The sequence below is a fragment of the Coregonus clupeaformis genome, chromosome 16 (genome assembly GCF_020615455.1).
Source record: "Coregonus clupeaformis isolate EN_2021a chromosome 16, ASM2061545v1, whole genome shotgun sequence".
In the NCBI taxonomy this organism is placed as follows: Eukaryota; Metazoa; Chordata; class Actinopteri; order Salmoniformes; family Salmonidae; genus Coregonus; species Coregonus clupeaformis.
Window position 1 is genome coordinate 53,315,628 of NC_059207.1, and position 19,773 is coordinate 53,335,400.

General features: G+C 41.2%; 1 protein-coding gene across 4 annotated transcripts in view; it reads left to right on the forward strand.

Moving 5' to 3' along the window:
• LOC121585171 (amyloid-beta A4 precursor protein-binding family A member 1) overlaps positions 1-19,773 on the forward strand; it is a 98,455-nt gene that overhangs the window by 22,418 nt on the left and 56,264 nt on the right. Inside the window, exon 1 of one of the 4 annotated variants that reach the window (XM_041901561.2) lies at positions 6,908-6,954. The exons of the other annotated variants lie outside the window; for them this stretch is intronic. The gene's annotated coding sequence lies outside the window, so the exon portion shown is untranslated. Of the gene's footprint in view, positions 1-6,907; positions 6,955-19,773 lie in introns of those variants that run through there. 4 annotated transcript variants of the gene reach the window in all.

Here is a 19,773-nt window from a genome sequence, read left to right on the forward strand (position 1 = left end):
CTGGGTTCAAGTCATTTTTGTTCTCTTTCAAACATCCTCAAGGTTTGCTTGAGCCAGCCTGGAATGCCAGGTGTGCGGGGTTTGCACTTTGGGGATTATTCCATTGGTTCCATTACTCCAGCCTCCAGGGAAGCACAATCAAGCCCAGATAAAGTATTTAAAAGAAAATGAACACTATTTGAACCAATGATATGAATGGACAAAGCCATTGATCATGTGACACCATTAATTCCAATGTGAAGATTCAATAGCGCATTAGAAGCCAAATGAAATCACTTAAGATGGCATCTCATGGAGACATAACATGCACAGTTTGAGCTACACCCTCTCATTGAATAATTCAGGTTCAAGGCTGACCGGGGTACTGCAGGCTGGCATTAACATCTAAATTATCCTTAAAACGTATTATTTGTGCAATTTTAAAATAATCGGTTCAAGGACATACATCTGGTGTATTAGAAGCAATTATTGGTACCATGATTGTTTTCAATTTTTTATTTTATTTACACGAAGATTGACCACGAAGATCGCTATATTTCTATTCACTATAATGGGGATCTTGTTTTCTGCTAACAATGCCTGCAGTACCGTGGTCGGCCTTGAACTTCCGTGGCTTCAATGAAAGGGGGCAGTTGTTCTCCCCTGATTTGAACCCATGTCTGGGCTGGATGGATAGATGGATGGATGAAGGGATAGAGGGATGGAGGGATGAATGGATGGAGAGAGAGGGGTGGAAGGATAGAGGGATAGAGGGATGGAGTAGTGTACCAGATGGCTTTGAGTCTATTTCTGGCCTCTCTGCTTTGTTTGCTATTATATTCTATTACTAGATTATCATGCCTTCGTTATGAATCAGAGGCTGTCTCCCAAATGGCACCCTGCTCCCTATATACTGTAGTGTACTACTTTTAACCGGGGCCCTTAAAGTGTCCATAGTGCACTTTATAGGAAATAGGGTGCAAATTGGGACACAGACACTGTCTACTCTATGGCAGTATTGTCACTTATACTATTACAATGAAAAGGGAATATTTAATGCAGACTAAACCTTAGAGTTAGCTACTGCATATTAATGTGATCAGTCATGAAAATGATCTGCCAATCTGGATTTTTTAGTATGAAGCTGTTCATTGGAATTTGAGGAGTTTGGGATCAACAAACTTTGGATGTCTGTCACAATTGCTGTACAATATTAGTGTTGATAATGGACAGTATTGTGTGTGTACGTGTGTTCCTGCGTGGATGTGTGTGTATGAAAATGAACAGTAATAATCCATTGAATATTCATGTTATTCAGGTCTATGACTGTGGAGAACGTGAAACTGACAGAATATTACTACAGTGCGTTTTACTCTTGAATGTCCTGTTGAAATTAGGCCTCCCTTTGTTAGTGCATAGTTCTCTTTCTCTCTCGCTCTCTCTCTCTCTTTGTTAACACATATTTATGTTTCTCTCTCTCCGCTCTCCCTCTATTCTCTCACCCCCCCCCCCCTTTCACCTCACACTGTTAAGTTGTAAGCTTTCTCTAATTTCATCCACAACCTAACCCTCCACGCTGCGTCTTACACACACAGGCATGCATGCATACAGGCCCTGAGTGCCTGCCGGCTTCAGCCAAGCATGAGAGAGTGTGGGGGGGGGGCTGAAGAGGTGGTGTTTGTGTGTATGTGTGAGCGAGAGAGAGAGAGTGCAAGAGACAGTGAAGAGGTGGTTGTGACTGGGGTGTACCAGGGGTAGTTGAGCGAGTGAGTGGATCTCACATCGACTACTGGAGCACACTTGGCCAAAGCCCACTGCGATAATTCTTAAGCATTTCTCTGAGGTCACACGACTAGAAGACAGCTCAGGGAGAGAGGGGGAGGTGGAGATTGGAAAGAAGGAGAGGAAAGAAAAAGTGTTATGGGAGAGAGGTGGAGGGAGGGCTCAGGCTGAGAGGAGGAGGAGGAGGACGGAGGGAGGTTGAGGGAGAGAGGGCTCAGGGTGAGAGGAGGAGGAGGAGGAAGGGAGGGTGAGTTAGAGAAGGGAGAGAAAAAGAGTGGTAAGGTGTGAGGAGATATTGTACCAGATAGAAAGGGGGAAGGTGTATGAAGAGATGAACCCAGAGAGTTGGAAAGCTAGGAAGAAGGTGACAGGGAGGCGGGAAAGGTGGGGGGCAGGGAAGATGGGAGAGAGGACAAGTCAGAGAGGCAGAGGGAAGAAAATATGGCTCAGGGGCCTATAGAGTCTGGGAGATAGCTCTTTGGTCTCACACACACAGCTTTCAGATTTGGTATGTGAGCCAAGGCCACACACACACACGCTCACAGACAGATACACACTTATCTGCACACACACACACACACACACACACTCGTGGTACTGAAATAGCACCAATATTTTTATCTCAGTGCAGAGTGGAAACGGACAGAGAATATTAGTCCTTTCTGTGGAGATAAAGATGACTCAGGCTGGCACTACATCTGTTTTCAACAGTCAGATTGTACTGTAAGCCACCAGAAAGAACACACAATGACCAAATATGAATAATATCACTCCAGTAAAGATAAATTCTACTCCACAGTTCATGCTCTTTAGCTGTCGTGATGAAATTACATGTTTTTGTCAATAGAAATGCCATTGCCAGTGGAGTGTAGTGAGGCTAGAACATGACAGATCTTCCAACGACACTATCTATCACATCTGACTGTGTGTGTGTGTTTCTTAGATAGTGTCCTTGGTGGTACTGTCTGAGAAATGCTGTTGTGTTCTCCCTTCAAGCGTCTCTTCAGTGTTGATCTCCAACCCCACTCTGACACAACCCAGTGTTTGTTCCTGTCAGACAGTGGAGGACAAACCACTTCTGTCACCCCACAGATGTCATCCCTGTGTGTGTGTGTGATGCTGAATGTCTTCCAGCCTTGTCAACCTGCTCTAACACACACTGAGCTGAGCTGACTTCAGAGATCCTGTGTGTGTGTGTGTGTGTTCGTGTGTGTGTGTGTGTGTGTGTGTGTGTGTGTGTGTGTGTTCGTGTGTGTGTGTGAGACAGAGAGAGCGAGAGTATTAGATAGCTTGTTCATTGCTGTATGAGTGTTTGTGCTTTATCATTGGGCGCCAGTGAGAAGATCTCTATCCCCAAGGCCACTTTCTTTAGCTCATTGTCTCATTCACACATACACACACACACATAAGCACACACACACACACACACACACACACACACACACACACACATACCACTGGGGTAGACGTATACTGTATGTGATGAACAAACACCACTATCTGATTGTGTATTCCCGACTGCCTCCCATCCTTTATGTAAATAATTTGTGATCAGTAAGTGGGGTTTTACAATGATAGGAGTGGTCACTGTCCATGCTGTCTCTCTGTCAGAGAACAGTGTCTGTATTGTGTCTGTCTTTTGTTGCTTTTCCGTTGGTCGAGAGGACAGTAGGTGCTGTATTTCCATTGGTGGACAGAGGTTTCTGTGTCTGACTTCCTGGGTGTGTCTCAAAGTACACACCTCATATCCTTTCCTTGACATCCCTGAGATGAGAGGAGGTGGCATTGTGAGACTATTGAGATGAAGGAGAGCAGACGAGGAGAGGAGGCCACGTTAGACTATTGAGATGCGTCCCGTGTAAAGGTCACTTCCTTCACCTGCCGTCCCAATGGAAGTCATTACCAAGGCATCTCCATGACAACCCAGCAGCACGCCATGACAACCCAGCAGCAGCTCGCTCTGCGTGTGGAGATTCAGCCTTATCACAACAACTATAAAACTCCCACCCTGACTGACTACTATAGACAGATAGGATATAGAGGAAAGATGTTTATCATTGGTTCTGAAGTGTAGATCCAGGTTACAATAATTGTACAAGTCAAGAGTTAAAGCTACATACTGTATGTATTTATTTATAGTATGTTTTTCTGCTTGTGGTTTATATTTATCTTAAACAGCCTTTAATGAGCGACTGAACTTCCTGATTTGGCCTCGTTTTAAAGCTTCCAACATGAAAAAATACTATAGTATACTATAGTCTAAATACTGTAGTATTACTATATTTAAATACTATAGTATTCACTTCAGTGTTTTAGTTGACTTTACTGTTGTATTTACTGTAATGTTTTTTCTTACATGACTGTAGTATACAATAGTATTCACTGTAGTGTTTTTGCGGACATGACTGTAGTATATTCTAGCAACACCTGCCAACTAGGGTTAGCTAAAATGGCACAACTACCAGACTACGCCGGTTACTGTTTAATGAGGGGAACACCTCAACCTGAACATAAGACACACAGGTTTGTGACAGGCCACCTATTGTATAACAGGGTATTTGGAAATAGCCACGGGATGGTTTTTCAATACCGTCAATACCGTTCAAACTATTTATTTGAATTTTTTCAATAAATGTCAATATTTGTAGCAACTTTGTAAGTAAATACCTGCTGTCGCGTTCTTCATTTCACCTTTCACATTATTTTACATTATGAAGCTTACCGTAGTTTCCCAGAACAGTTGAGCCAGTCACGTGTTTGTTTGCAAATAGCACAACAGGAGAAACCGGAAGCAGTTGAGTCCAGCTGTGTATTGACAGTGGTCTCATTTAAATTGAGAGTCAGTGTTTTTTTGCTTCAATAGAATGATCAGGGACATGCAACTATAGTTTTACTTCACAGAAAATACATTAGTTCAACACATTCAACAGAAAATAGCTAGTCCAACGCTATTTGGCTGGCACCCACACAAGTAAATTAGCTTACAATGAAAAAGAAAGGCATTTTTTGCAAAAACGATGCATAGCCATCATGTTTCTAATATTTATCATAGAAAGAATGTAGCCAGCTACATTTCCTAATGTTTTTCTTAAAGTTAATCTTTCATTTTACCGGAGAAAAGTAGCTACACATCAGTCAGAGAGCTGTCTGCTGATAGAATGCCTGTTTGTGAATTCTCATTCGAGTGAAGTGCAACTGAAGCACTAAATTAGTCTGATGCTGAGCAGAAATTACAATAAGCATTTTAGATCTGCGTTTACAAAACGCAGCAAGATATTTCTTATGCGTTTTATCATTTCTTCCTGCGTGAAAAACGCAGAATTCTGCATTACGTGACCCCTAAGTTTAACTTGCAAGTTATCTAAGCAAGTGGCTGAATTAATAAGGTGAAGGGGCATCATATAATGTTTGAGAAGTCAAAGCCCTTTGGAGACTTATCTGTACAGCTGCCACTGCTTGATTTCTTTGCGTTTTCTTCTCCTCTCCGTTCTCTGCCTGTGCTCCTCCCCTCTCTTCTCCGAGCAGAGTAGGCAGGTCCGTTGCCCTAGTGTCTGCAGGTACACATGCTGCTTCAGAGCCAGTACTGTTCTTCCTTCAGACAAACGTGTAAAAACTTTGTAAAAATCATTTGCACAATGTCTCTCGTTCACATTCGCTTGTAAATGTCCAAACTCACCAAAAAATAACATTTGGTAGCTCCCGACCTATATAACTTTAGGAGCTGGATTGCTGTCTTTGCAATTTGTTTATTTTTGCTTTTACTTGTTAGCAAATTTAGCTAGCAGCCTCCATGGAAATGTGCTAATACTTGTGCTAATTTTGTTAGCACTATGGTAATGGACATTCAGTGGGCTTTGTTGCATTTTTTGGCACCCCCTTGTGTACTAAGCCGGTAATACCGTAAATCCTGGGATGAGAGAAGGACGGTATGATGATATGCAAATCTGGATACCACCCAACCCTAGTTCTGAGCAATGCAATGGACCAGACAACACCTTTGCAAAAATATAAAATGTTTATTACAATTGTAACATCTAAACTTTAGACAGGTTCTAAGCCCATTAAAGGGAGAAAGTACAGAGGCAGATATAAAGAACAAGCAAAGTTTATAAATTAGGTTTGCTTGTTTGACACAGATAACACATAAGAGTACACCAAAATGACTTCTTAGATCTGTTACTTCCACTAGATAGCTTTCTGAAATACAACAGTGCTTTCACAGAGATTCAGCTGACCAAGTTCACAAGATGACCAAAAACAGTGACAAACAATACTGTACTTCTGATGGTATAAAATAAAAACCGTGAACCACTGCATTTACATAAGCAATAGATATTTTAGAAATACAAATTACTTTACTTAAAGACAGTCACACTGCCAATAAACTGCCTGGACCTCAAACCGGCAAAGCCTCTCCAAACAAACCAACTGAGAACAAAAGGACATTATTGCAGCGTCTTTACATAATGAAGATCTTGAATATTGTCACACATGAATAAACTCAAACTCAACACATACCATTCAGAACAATCGACCATACCCCAACCTTTCATCAAGACCGGACGGTCACAAAATGGTTGCTCGCAGAAATAAACCAACAGCAACGGCGCTGTACAGCCTATACACAAAGGAACTTCCAGGTTCAAAGCTCTCACCTGAACATGACCAAGGAGTGCTTTTATACATTTCCTGCTTTACCAGTATAAATCATCATCAATCATCAGACAACCAATAATATATACCCAGATAGTGGCTTGCTCTACTCAGACAATCATAAATATGCTAGGCATTTGAAATGATCCGCTTTGATGATATGATATGTGACTTGAAGTCCTAAGTATTTATGATTGTCTGAATAGAGCAAGCCACTATTTGGGTGTGTATTATTGGTTGTCTGATGATTGTAGATTTTTTTTTATATACTGGTAAAGCCAAAAGGAACTGCCAGTTGGTTTTTAATCTTTGTACAGAATTCCCTGCTTGGTGGAGTGGATGCGGGGGAGGGCATTTGTGGCAGGTGTGCCCTCTACCCATCTCTATGGTCACGTGAGGACAGAGGACCCTCGTGGTAGGTGTGCCCTCTATATGACTCTATGGCAAGGTATTTATACAGGCAGGTTCATGGGCGCCTCCTTTCAATCCGGGTCCTTCACCCAGCTGAGCATGACAAACAACTTTCACAAACAACAACCAGTAAGAGTCATTAAAATATGAGTACAAGCATTTTATCTTTAGAAGAGTATAAGACGGGGACTCCCTCACCATTGTTTTGGTTTGTATAGTTGATATCGGCCGCTAATGGTTGTGAAATGCTAACGGCTCAGTCAAACAGCCATTTTGAGTCTATTGATCTGTTCTATTTGGTACTTGTAGTGTTAATGGAAACATGTAAAAAAAAATGTTTTGTGCATTGCCTTTGTTTTGCTAACTAGGCCTGTTTTATGGCTATGCTTGCTACTGCATAGCAAGCAAACAAACAATAAAGCTATGTAGTCATTGATAGATTAGCCTGCTATAGCTTCGGCCTACCATGCTGCATGCTATTGCAGCCCCTTTATGGCCATTAATTAACTGCTTCTATATTTATGCATAGCTTTACCCATTTACAGTGCATTTGGAAAGTATTCAGACCACTTGACTTTGTCCACATTGTTACGTTACAGCCTTATTCTAAAATGTATTTAAAAATAATAATCCTCATCAATCTACACACAATACCCCATAATCACAAAGTGAAAACAGGTGTTTAGAAAATGTTGTATTAAAAATAAAAAAACAGATTCCTTTATTTATGTAAGTATTCAGACCCTTTGCTATGAGACTCAAAATTGAGCTTAGATGCATCCTGTTTCCATTGATCATCCTTGAGATGTTTCTACAACTTGATTCGAGTCCACCAATGGTAAATTCAAATGATTGGACATGACTTGGAAAGGCACACACCTGTCTATATAAGGTCCCACAGTTGTCCGTGCATGTCAGAGCAAAAACCAAGCCATGAGGTCGAAGGAATTGTCCGTAAAGCTCCAAGACAGGATTGTGTCGAGGCACAGATCTGGGGAAGGGTACCAAAACATTTCTGCAGCATTGAAGGTCCCCAAGAACACAATCTTCCTAGAGCTGGCCGCCCTGCCAAACTGAACAATCGGGGGAGAAGGGCCTTGATCAGGGAGATGGTCACTCTGACAGAGCTCCAGAGTTCCTCTGTGGAGATGGGAGAACCTTCCAGAAAGACAACCATCTCTGCAGCACTCCACCAATCAGGCCTTATGGTGGAGTGGCCAGATGGAAGCCACTCCTCAGTAGAAGGCACATGACAGCCCGCTTGGACTTTGCCAAAAGGCACCTAAACGACTCTGTCTGTGAGAAACAAGATTCTCTGGTCTGATGAAACCAAGATTGAACTCTTTGGCTTGAATGCCAAGCGTCACGTCTGGAGGAAACCTGGCACCATCACTACGGTGAAGCATGGTGGTGGCAGCGTCATGCATTGGGTATGTTTTTCAGCGGCAGGGACTGGGAGACTAGTCAGGATCGAAGGAAAGATGAACGGAGCAAAGTACAGAGAGATCCTTGATGAAAACCTGCTCCAGAGCGCTCAGGACCTCAGACTAGGGTGAAGGTTCACCTTCCAACAGGACAACGACCCTAAGCACACAGCCAAGAAAACGCAGGAGTGGCTTCGGGACAAGTCTCTGAATGTCCTTGAGTGGCCCAGCCAGAGCCCCGACTTGAACCCAATTAAACATCTCTGGAGAGACCTGAAAATATCTGTGCAGCGACGCTCCCCATCCAATATGACAGAGCTTGAGAGGATCTGCAGAGAAGAATGGGAGAAACTCCCCAAATACAGGTGTGCCAAGCTTGTAGCGTCATACACAGAAGACTTGAGGCTGTAATCGCTGCCAAAGGTGCTTCATCAAAGTACTGAGTAAAGGGTCTGAATACTTATGTAAATGTGATATTTCAGTTAGATTTTTTAAAATATAAATTTGCTAAAATTTCTAAAAACCTGTTTTTGCTTCGCTGGGAAGAAGTGGAATAATTAAATAAGTGTAGGGAATAAAAGTAGTGTTCTTTCTGAATAAGCATATCATTACTTGATATTTTAGTCCATTGTTAAGAAAGATAATTGTTCCACTGATCAGACTAAGTAAAGTAAATAGATAAAATCTCCTGAAAACAAGATTACAAGAATCAGACCCTACACCCTAATCAAATAATTGTTCTATTTATTGTCCCCCCTCTAGAATCCAACTTACACTTTTGGGTTCACAATCGTTTAGACAAAATGTTTTTCATAGTTCCAAATCAGGTCACCCAACCAAACTTATACTGTAGGTCTGTCTGCTGCCTTTTCATTGTCACAGCCTAAATGCCAATCACCAAACGAGAGGACTAATGCAGTGTGGATGAAATTGACTTCGGTACATGCTGTCAAAAGGCTGTATTCTGCAATAGGGACGGGAGTAACGGCAACCTACTTTTCTTGACAACATTGTACATAAAACAGCGCTACCATGCTACTCTTTTTACAGTTTAATAAACTCAGTAGAGAACGTTCTCTCTCTATTCAGCTCCAATCTAATCTTGAGTGGTGTTTCTTTAAAAAGTGCATCCAATTCCCTTGATCCCTTACATAACTAGACCAATCATATACTTCAATGTGCTCGGTTCAGAGGTTCCGCTCGTGACGTTAAATTGCAGGCTCAGATGCTCCGATTTCAAAACGAATTGGAGCACAGTTGAAAAAATGTACGCACTGATTATACAATGGACTAATTAGAAAAATGTAGATACATTTATCAACCAAAAAATTTAGTGCGTGACAAAGACAAAACATTTTATGCTTTAAATATCATATTGATGTGCTTATAAAGACAGTATGCCTACGCTTACCTAGCAAATACAAATGTTGTGTGTAGAGGACAACTTCAGCTGTCTAACCAGAACTAGAATGGCATTCTATTTGGCCAAATCTAAGGATTTGGCTTTCCAACCACCCCCTGACATGCACATCTCTCTGAGTGAGGTTCTGTCTTCCAGTCTCCAGTGGGTGATTCCATCTATGTAACAGGACAGGTGCATGTATGGACAGGTGCAGCCAGGTGGCAGGAGGGGTGAAGTGCATGACACTCCATCCTGGATATGACAGAGTTTGCCTCAACCCATGGGTCCTGCAGGCAGAGTTCAATAACTACAGGCAGATGTGAGATGCAGGAGTATGACACTGTTCGCAAACCACTCTGTAGTCTACTGACCCTTCCTCTGGAAGCTTTGCATCGGTCAGTACCCTAAAGAATAATATGAGAAGAGTGCAATTGCTGAACTTATGTAGATATTCTAAACAATGTATTGATCACTTTCAAGTGTAACAGTTCCATGTAGAATAAACCATACTTGACATAATACTGTAGAAGCAGTGTTCTGCTAATATAACAATGTGCAAATAGTATACCTTTCTGTAGTGTGTCCCGTATAAGACAGGAGTTCCCTGACATGTTTGAAGAATACATAGGGTCCCCCACCCTATTGATAGTACCATTCGATTCAATAATAAGTATCAACCTGTCTTTCAGTCAGAGGACTCCATTTCAAAAGCATCTCTTCTGTCCTCCATCTGTAGAAAAATGAGGGAGTGGATGAGTGACATGTATTGAAAGGGTGTTATTACTAAACACTTGTGATCAAATCAAATTTTATTTGCCACATGTGCCGAATACAACAGGTGTAGACCTTACAGTGAAATGCTTACTTACAAGCCCTTAACCAACAATAAAATAGATAAGTAAAAAATAACAATAGCAAATAATTAAAGAGCAGCAGTAAAATAAAATAGAAGTAGGGAGGCTATATACAGGGGGTACCGGTACAGAGTCAATGTGCGGGGGCACCGGCTAGTCGAGGTAATTGAGGTAATATGTACATGTGGGTAGAGTTAAAGTGACTATGCATAGATAATAAACAGAGTAGCAGCAGCGTAAAAAGAGGGGGTGGGGGTGGGGGGCAATGCAAATAGTCCGGGTAGCCATGATTAGCTGTTCAGGAGCCTTATGGCTTGGAGTTAGAAGCTGTTAAGAAGCTTTTTGGACCTAGACTTGGCGCTCCAGTACCGCTTGCCGTGCAGTAGCAGAGAGAACATTCTATGACTAGGGTGGCTGGAGTCTTTGACAATTTTTAGGGCCTTTTTCTGACACCACCTGGTATAGAGGTCCTGGATGGCAGGAAGCTTGGCCCCAGTGATGTACTGGGCCTTACTCACTACCCTCTGTAGTGCCTTGCGGTCGGAGGCCGAGCAGTTGCTATACCAGGCAGTGATGCAACCAGTCAGGATGCTCTCGATGGTGCAATTGTATATCTTTTTGAGGATCTTAGGACTCATGCCAAATCTTTTCAGTCTCCTGAGGGGGAATAGGCTTTGGCGTGCCCTCTTCACGACTGTCTTGGTGTGTTTGGACCATGATAGTTCGTTGGTGATGTGGACACCAAGGAACTTGAAGCTCTCAACCTGTTCCACTACAGCCCCGTCGATGAGAATGGGGGCGTGCTCAGTCCTCTCATCCTCACCTTTTTTATCTGCGATTCAACCAAGAATTGTGTCTTTTGACATTGTGCAGGGAGTTATACTTGTTTACAAGAAGATAGGGAAGTGGAGACAGAAAATACCTACTTATCCCAAGATAACTGGCTTCACCCAAAAAGGTTTCCCGTTAACAAAGACATATGTATAATCTCTCGGAACTCTACTTACCAGACGGAATCCAACTTTTGGGTGAACATCTGAATCCAACTGTTGTCCAAACCGCACCATATTCCTGCTGAGTTAGACAGCGGGCTGCCATTAGACCATGCACTTCATGCTTGACTTTCTACCACGAAATCTACCACTGTCTACACAGCAGGAATATGGAGCGGTTCAGACAAAAGTTGGATTCAGACGTTTATTTGATAGCGAGGGACACATTTCCTAGAGATTATACATATGCCTTTGTTGACAGGAAATGTTTTTTGGTGATGTCTGCTGGTAGAGTCACCTTTGGCAGCGATTACAGCTATGAGTCTTTTTGGGTAAGTCTCAGAGTTTTGCACATTCTTAAAAAAATTATTCAAGCTCTGTCAAGTTCTAAAATGATTCTCCTTTTCTTTCTTTAATAGTTGTAATTTTTACCCCCTTTTCTCCCCAATTTCGTGATTACAATATAGTCTCATCGCTGCAACTCCCCAAAGGGCTCAGGAGAGGTGAAGGCCGAGTCATGCGTCCTCCGAAACATGATCCGTCAAATTGCGCTTCTTAACACCCGCTCGCTTAACCCGGAAGCTAGCTGCACCAATGTGTCGGAGGAAACACCGCTCAACTGACGTCCGAAGTCACCCTGCAGGCGCCCGGCCCGCCACAAGGAGTCGCTAGAGCGCGATGAGCCAAGTAAAGCCCCCTGGTCCAAACCCTCCCCTAACCCGGACAACGCTGGGCCAATTGTGCGCCGACCTATTGGACTCCCGGTCACAGCCGGTAATGACACAGCCTGGGATCGAACCCCAGGCAGTACCTTAGACCGCTGCACCACTCGGGAGGCCCTAAAATGCTTCTTATTGGAAGTTCTGCTTGGCATCAAACTCATTTTGTGCTTCAGTTGCACTTCTCAACTTGGATGAGAATTCACGAACGGGCATTCTATCAGCAGACAGTGCTCTGACTGATGTGGAGCTACTTTTCTCGGTGTAGCCAGCATACTTTTCTCCTGCAAAATGCAAGATGAGAATGTAGCTGGCTACATTCTTTCTATGATGAACATATGATGGCCATGCATCGTTTTTGAAAAAAACACCTTGCTTTTTAATTGTAAACTCATTTACTTGGCTGCCAGCCAAATAGCGTTGCGCTTCTGTTGTCATCTAATGACAATTGAGCTATTTTCTGCTCAATGTGCTGCACTAATGTATTTTCTGTGAAGGAAAACTACACTATACAGTGCATTCGGAAAGTATTCAGACGCCTTGACTTTTTCCACATTTTATTACGTTACAGCCTTATTCTAAAATGGATTACATTCTTTATTTTCCTCATTAATCTACACACACTACCCGATAATGACATTTTCTTTTATAAAAATAAAAAACTGATATCACATTTACATAAGTATTCAGACCCTTTACTCAGTACTTTGTTGAAGCACCTTTGGCAGCGATTACAGCCTTGAGTCGTCTTGGGGTATGACGCTACAAGCTTGGCACACCTGTATTTGGGGAGTTTCTCCCATTCTTCTCTGCAAATCCTCTCAAGCTCTGTCAGGTTGGATGGGGAGCGTCACTGCACAGCTATTTTCAGGTCTCTCCAGAGATGTTAGATTGGGTTCAAGTCGGGGCTCTGGCTGGGCCACTCAAGGACATTCAGAGACTTGTCCCGAAGCCACTCCTGCAAGATCGGTGTGGAAGAACTTGACTGGCCTGCACAGAGCCCTGACCTTAACCCATCGAACACCTTTGGGATGAATTGGAATGCCGACTGTGAGCCAGGCCTAATCGCCCAATATTTGTGCCCGACCTCACTAATGCTCTTGTGGCTGAATGGAAGCAAGTCCCCACAGCAATGTTCCAACATCTAGTGGAAAGCCTTCCCAGAAGAGTGGATGCTGTTATAGCAGCAAAGGGGGGACCAACTCCATATTAATGCCCATGATTTTGGAATGAGATGTTCGACGAGCATTTTTGCTCACTCTATTGAAGGGAATAAAACACTTGACTGTCAATATAAAAAGTGACCCCTGTCATTACACAGCTGGACTCACCTGGTCCCACTTTCTCACATTGTGCTATTTACAAACAAACACGTGACTGGCTCAACTGGTCTGTATTTACTTAAAAAGTAGCTACAAATATAAAAATGTATTAAACTTCTAAGAAATAGTTTCAATGGTATTGACGGTATTGAAAAACCATCCCTTGGCTATTTCCAAATACTCCGGTATACGGTATATATGGTAAGCCTAATTTCAGCTTTTAACTTTTTTATTAATTTCAAAAATGTTCTGCAAAGAAAATTCCACTTTCACATTATGGGGTATTGTGTATAGATCAGTGAAACAAAATCTCAATTTAATACATTTTAAATTCAGGCTATAACACAAAAAAATGTGGAAAAGGGTTGTGAATACTTTTTGAAGGCACTGTAGGCAAAAATATAGATAGGCAGTTTGTAATAGGTGAATTACACTGTGAACGCAGCCAAGACACAGCTGTCTTACCAAAATAATGCAAACTAAATGCTGAAAGTAGTAGTCTAGTTATTCATGCATGCAAACAAAAATACTGAATAGCAGTTTGGCTTAGAATACAGACACAACTACGAATGCGAACAGAACAAAACAGCGGTACCAAGTAGGCCTAGTAAACAAAAATATCAGATCGATAAAGGGATGAAATAATCTATATTTAGTTACAGTAAACAAACGCAGTAAACGAAATGCGACTAGAGATCCAAATAACCAAAACACAGCCTACTACAATGAGATGCAGCCATGCGCAGCTGTCTTGCCAAACAAATAGGCCTATAGGGCCGCTTCAAACATGGAAAACAATGCCGCTCATGAGTACAGCAACACGTTGTGATATGGCACAATACACTTCTGTCGATCAAATTCAACCCACGTAATCAATTAAGCAATGCCAGCCTAGCATGACACTGAACACGTTTGTCAAAGTGGAAAATGAGTTCTCACATGTAACTGTGGATGCCCCACCCATGAGTCCTATAATTTCATTTTGAATATCGTGTAACGTGTATTTGGCATTGTGGGGTATGGTACTAAACACCTTGGCAAGTTCCTTGTCTTTTCAGAGAGTATATTCCATCATAGACAGAAAGTACACTGCCCCCCTCCCTTCTTGACTGTCCAATGTTCCCCTCAGTGGTTACTGGTTTGAAACAAAGAACTCGATGTCCACAATCGCCGACATATACAATACATGCCATTTCTTGCCAGCTACCCGTCATTAACAAGTGTTGACACCGATGTTCCCATAGTACTTCAAACTTGTTTTTCTTTCCACAATGCAGTGCCTTTCAAATGCTCTTTGCTTGATGCATGCCTAGCGAATCGTTTGGTAGTATCAATAGCATGCTTCCAGTTAGAATACTGAGCTTGGGTGAAGGCCTTGTCTGTATTAGCATTGGACCCAACACAGAACTTTTGACATGGGAAACAAAATGTCACATCTGCAGTAACCGAGGATTCCAGCCACTCTCTTTCTATGAATCAGTTGCTTTTAAATTTACATTTTTGGACAGAAAATATGTGGCTAGGGAAGGTATCTAGGCTAACCTGTGCTGGCTACTCTGTTCCAAGATTGTCAGGAACAGTCAGAGGTGTAGGGGGCGCCATTATCCTGGGGGCGCTTGTGGAAGAGTAGGTAGGCTCTGCACGCGGAGCTAGCTGGAGCTCGTGGGTAGGCTCTGCACGTGGAGCTAGCTGGAGCTCGTGGGTAGGCTCTGCAAGCGGAGCTAGCTAGAGCTCGTGGGTAGGCTCTGCACGTGGAGCTAGCTAGAGCTCGTGGGTAGGCTCTGCACGCGGAGCTAGCTGGAGCTCGTGGGTAGGCTCTGCACGCGGAGCTAGCTGGAGCTCGTGGGTAGGCTCTGCACGCGGAGCTAGCTGGAGCTCGTGGGTAGGCTCTGCACGCGGAGCTAGCTGGAGCTCGTGGGTAGGCTCTGCACGCGGAGCTAGCTGGTGCTCGTGGGTAGGCTCTGCACGCGGAGCTAGCTGGAGCTCGTGGGTAGGCTCTGTACGCGGAGCTAGCTAGAGCTCGGCAACATCATCGCTGCTGGGCTTGGCGGCGGCCTCAGTGGTTTGATGCTGCTGCTCATCGCTCTCCTTCTCTTGGCTTTATTTTGTATTTTGGCAAAGCCTATTTCTGATATAAATCGCAGATTAGCTGATTCAAGCTAGCTAAATAGGCTAAGGCTAATTACACTAACACTTTTTACAACTAGCTAAGAAGCTAATGTAATTCAGTACTCATCTCGAAAACAAAAGCAATTTAGGTCAAAAGAGTCCATACTAACAAAGGAAATAGAAGGTCTAACAGAACAGATAGATAGCAATACAAACTGTAACATAGTTACATAGGCTCAGAATAAATTAGAGGGAAAAACAAAAAGAAATGGAGAAACTTATTCAAGAAAGATCAAGTGTAATATATTATAAAAAATAAAGTATGGAATATGGGGAAAAATGCATCCAATTATTTTTTAATCTTCAACATAGAAATGCTACCAAAAATAATTTACTGAAACTGGTTACAAATCACGGAGTCACCCATGATTCACCAAATGATATTTTGAAGGAGGAAACAAAGTGCTTTAAGCACATGTTTTCGTTTCAATCGCCTCCATCTCCTCTAACTGAAGCTAATTGTAGAGATTTTTTTTCTATTGATAATGTAAAATGAACAGCCATACAGAAAGACTCATGTGAAGGTGAAATTACAGAGGAGGAACTTCTGGATGCAATTAAAGACTTTAAGTCCGGGGAAACTCCAGGGTTGGATGGCATACCAGTCGAGGTATACCAAACCTTTTTTGATATACTCAGAGGACCGTTTTAGCATATTTTAACCACTCCTATGTAAATACTAGATTATCAGACACTCAAGAAGGTCTGATTTCATTGTTACTGAAACAGGATACAAGTGGAAAATATAAAGATCCAGTCCATCCAACACTTCAGTGTTGTGATGCAAAAATTCTAGCAAAATGTATAGCGCATAGAATTAAAAAGGTGTTGTCGGACATTATTCATTCTAATCAGACATGTTTTTTACATGGACGATACATTGGAGATAATAACGGCAAGTACTGGAAACAATAGAACACTATGAAAAATCTGGGAAACCAGGCCTGCTATTCATAGCAGACTTTGAAAAGGTAAAGTACGACTGGGGTTTATATATAAATGCCTGGAGCATTTCAATTTAGGAGAATCTCTTATAATATGGGTTAAAATCATGTATAGTAACCCTAGGTGTAAAATAGTAAATAATGGCTATTTCTCTGAAAGTTTTAAACTGTCAAGAGGAGTGAAACAAGGTTGTCCACTATCGGCATATCTATTTATTAAGGCCATTGAAATGTTAGCTAATAAAATCAGATCCAACAATAATATCAAGGGATTGGAAAACCAGGGCTTAAAAACAAAGGTGTCATTGTACGCTGATGATACATGTTTTCTTTTAAATCCACAACTTGAATCCCTCCACAGCCTCATAGAGGATCTAGATACATTTTCTAACCTCTCTGGATTACAACCAAATGATGATGAATGTACTATACTATGTATTGGATCACTAAAAAATAAAAAATTTAAATTACCATGTAGTTTACCAATAAAATGGTCTGATGGTGATGTGGATATACTCGGAATACATATCCCAAATGAAATAAATGATCTCACTCCAATACATTTTAATAGAAAGTTAGCAAAAATAGATAAGATCTTGCTACCATGGAAAGGTAAATACCTGTCAATTTGTGGAAAAATCACCCTGATTAACTCTTTAGTATTATCCCAGTTTACCTATTTGCTTATGTTCTTGCCTATGCCTAGCGAACAGTTTTTTAAATTATATGAGAAAAAAATATTCAATTTTATTTGACAAAATTAAGCGGGCCTATTTATATAATGAATATTAATTCAGAGGACAGAAATTATTAAATATTAAAGCATTAGACCTATCACTAAAAGCTTCAGTCATACAAAAGTTATACTTTTGAACTGGTTCGTTAGCAAATTAGTAAGATTGTCTCACCCAATGTTCAAGAATGGACTTTTTCCCTTTATTCTGATTGCAACCTCTCACTTTCAGTTATTTGAAATGAAATAATCTCCCAAATATCACTATTTCTAAAACTAGCCATAGAAAGTTGGTTGCAATTTCAATGTAATCCTCCAGAAACAACAGAACAAATAATGCAAGAAATATTGTGGTTAAACTCAAGTATACTAATTGATAGAAAACCATTATTTTTGGAAAAAATGTTTAAAAAAGGTATAATCTTCGTAAATGATATCATAGGTAGGACTGGTAGAGTTATAATAATTGCAGCATTACCGCAAAAATGGAAGAGGAAAGTGGAAGGGGGAAAAAGTAAGGAACTTGTCTGTCGGCTCTGCATTAAAGAACATTATTGGTTAAAGAAAATTGTAATAAATAAAAAAGTATACCAGTTTCATTTAAGGACCAGACGATTGACAGCCGTCCCATATAGATTGCAAAATAATTCGGTAGAGATTTTTGACGTACCGATTCCATGGCATAGTGTTTATGAACTGATACGCAAAACGACGCTGGATTCAAAACTTATAATTTTTCAATGTAAATTATTATACAAAATTCTTGCAACCAATATAATGTTATTTATATGGGGTATACAATCTTCCCAGCTCTGCAGATTTTGCTGTGAAGAGACAGAATCATTAGATCATTTGTTTTGGTACTGTCCATTTGTCACTTGTTTTTTAACACAGGTCCAGGAATGGCTAAAGGATTGTAATATTTACCTGGAGCTAACCCTGCAGATAGCCCTACTGGGTGATCTGAAAAGTCATAGTCAATCGAGCAATAATATAATAATACTTTTAGAAAAATGTTTATTTTCAATTTACAATCTGTAGAAACAATGTGAATAGAAGGGTTCAGAACTTTTGTAAAACATCACAGTACAGTTGAAAAAAAAATGGCAAATAGAAGATAGATGGGTGGTGTTGAATGGAGTTGAAAGTTGGGACTAATAACAACTAACAACAACTAATAACACCAAGATAACTAATGTAAAGTATACTGTGTCCATAATAAGTATATAGGTTATAGGTTGAGAGCTTTTGTGAAAGAGCACAGTTAGAAAGATATGGCATATAGAAGCAAACTGGATGGACATCATGAAAATGTTCTGAGAGTTTGAAGGTAGAGGAAGTTCAGGAGTAAAAACAAACAAAATATAATTATTGTAAAGTTGACTGTGTCCATAAAATGTATATAGTATGTATAAGCTGGAAGTAGAGGCCTAAGCGTTGTTGTTCACTAGTTTACTCCAATTATGGAAGGGGTGGTGGGGTTGGAAAGTAATAAAGGGAAATATATTTTTTAAAGGATATGTATGTACAGTTGAAGTCGAAGTTTACATACACCTTAGCCAAATACATTTAAACTCTGTTTTTCACAATTCCTGACATATAATCCTAGTAAAAAGGATCACCACTTTATTTTAAGAATGTGAAATGTCAGAATAATAGTAGAGAATTATTTTATTTCAGCTTTTATTTATTTCATCACATTCCCAGTGGGTCAGAAGTTTACATGCACTCAATTACTATTTGGTAGCATTGCCTTTAAATTGTTTAACTTGGGTCAAACGTTTCAGGTAGCCTTCCACAAGCTTCCCACAATAAGTTGGGTGAATTTTGGCCCATTCTTCCTGACAGAGCTGGTATAACTGAGTCAGGTTTGTAGGCCTCCTTGCTCGCACATGCTTTTTCAGTTCTGCCCACAAATGTTCTATAGGACTGAGGTCAGGGCTTTGTGATGTCACTCCAATACCTTGACTTTGTTGTCCTTAAGCCATTTTGCCACAACTTTGGAAGTATGCTTGGGGTCATTGTCCATTTGGAAGACCCATTTGCGACCAAGCTTTAACTTCCTGACTGATGTCTTGAGATGTTGCTTCAATATATCCACATAATTTTCCTTCCTCATGAAGGAAGTTCATTCCTTCCTCACTTCACATTTTGTGAAGTGCACCAGTCCCTCCTGCAGCAAAGCACCCCCACAGCATGATGCTGCCACCCCCGTGCTTCATGGTTGGGATGGTGTTCTTCGGCTTGCAAGCATCCCCCTTTTCCTCCAAACATAACAATGGTCATTATGGCCAAACAGTTCTATTTTTGTTTCATCAGACCAGAGGACATTTCTCCAAAAAGTACGATCTTTGTCCCCATGTGATGTTGCAAACCGTAGCGGTTTTGG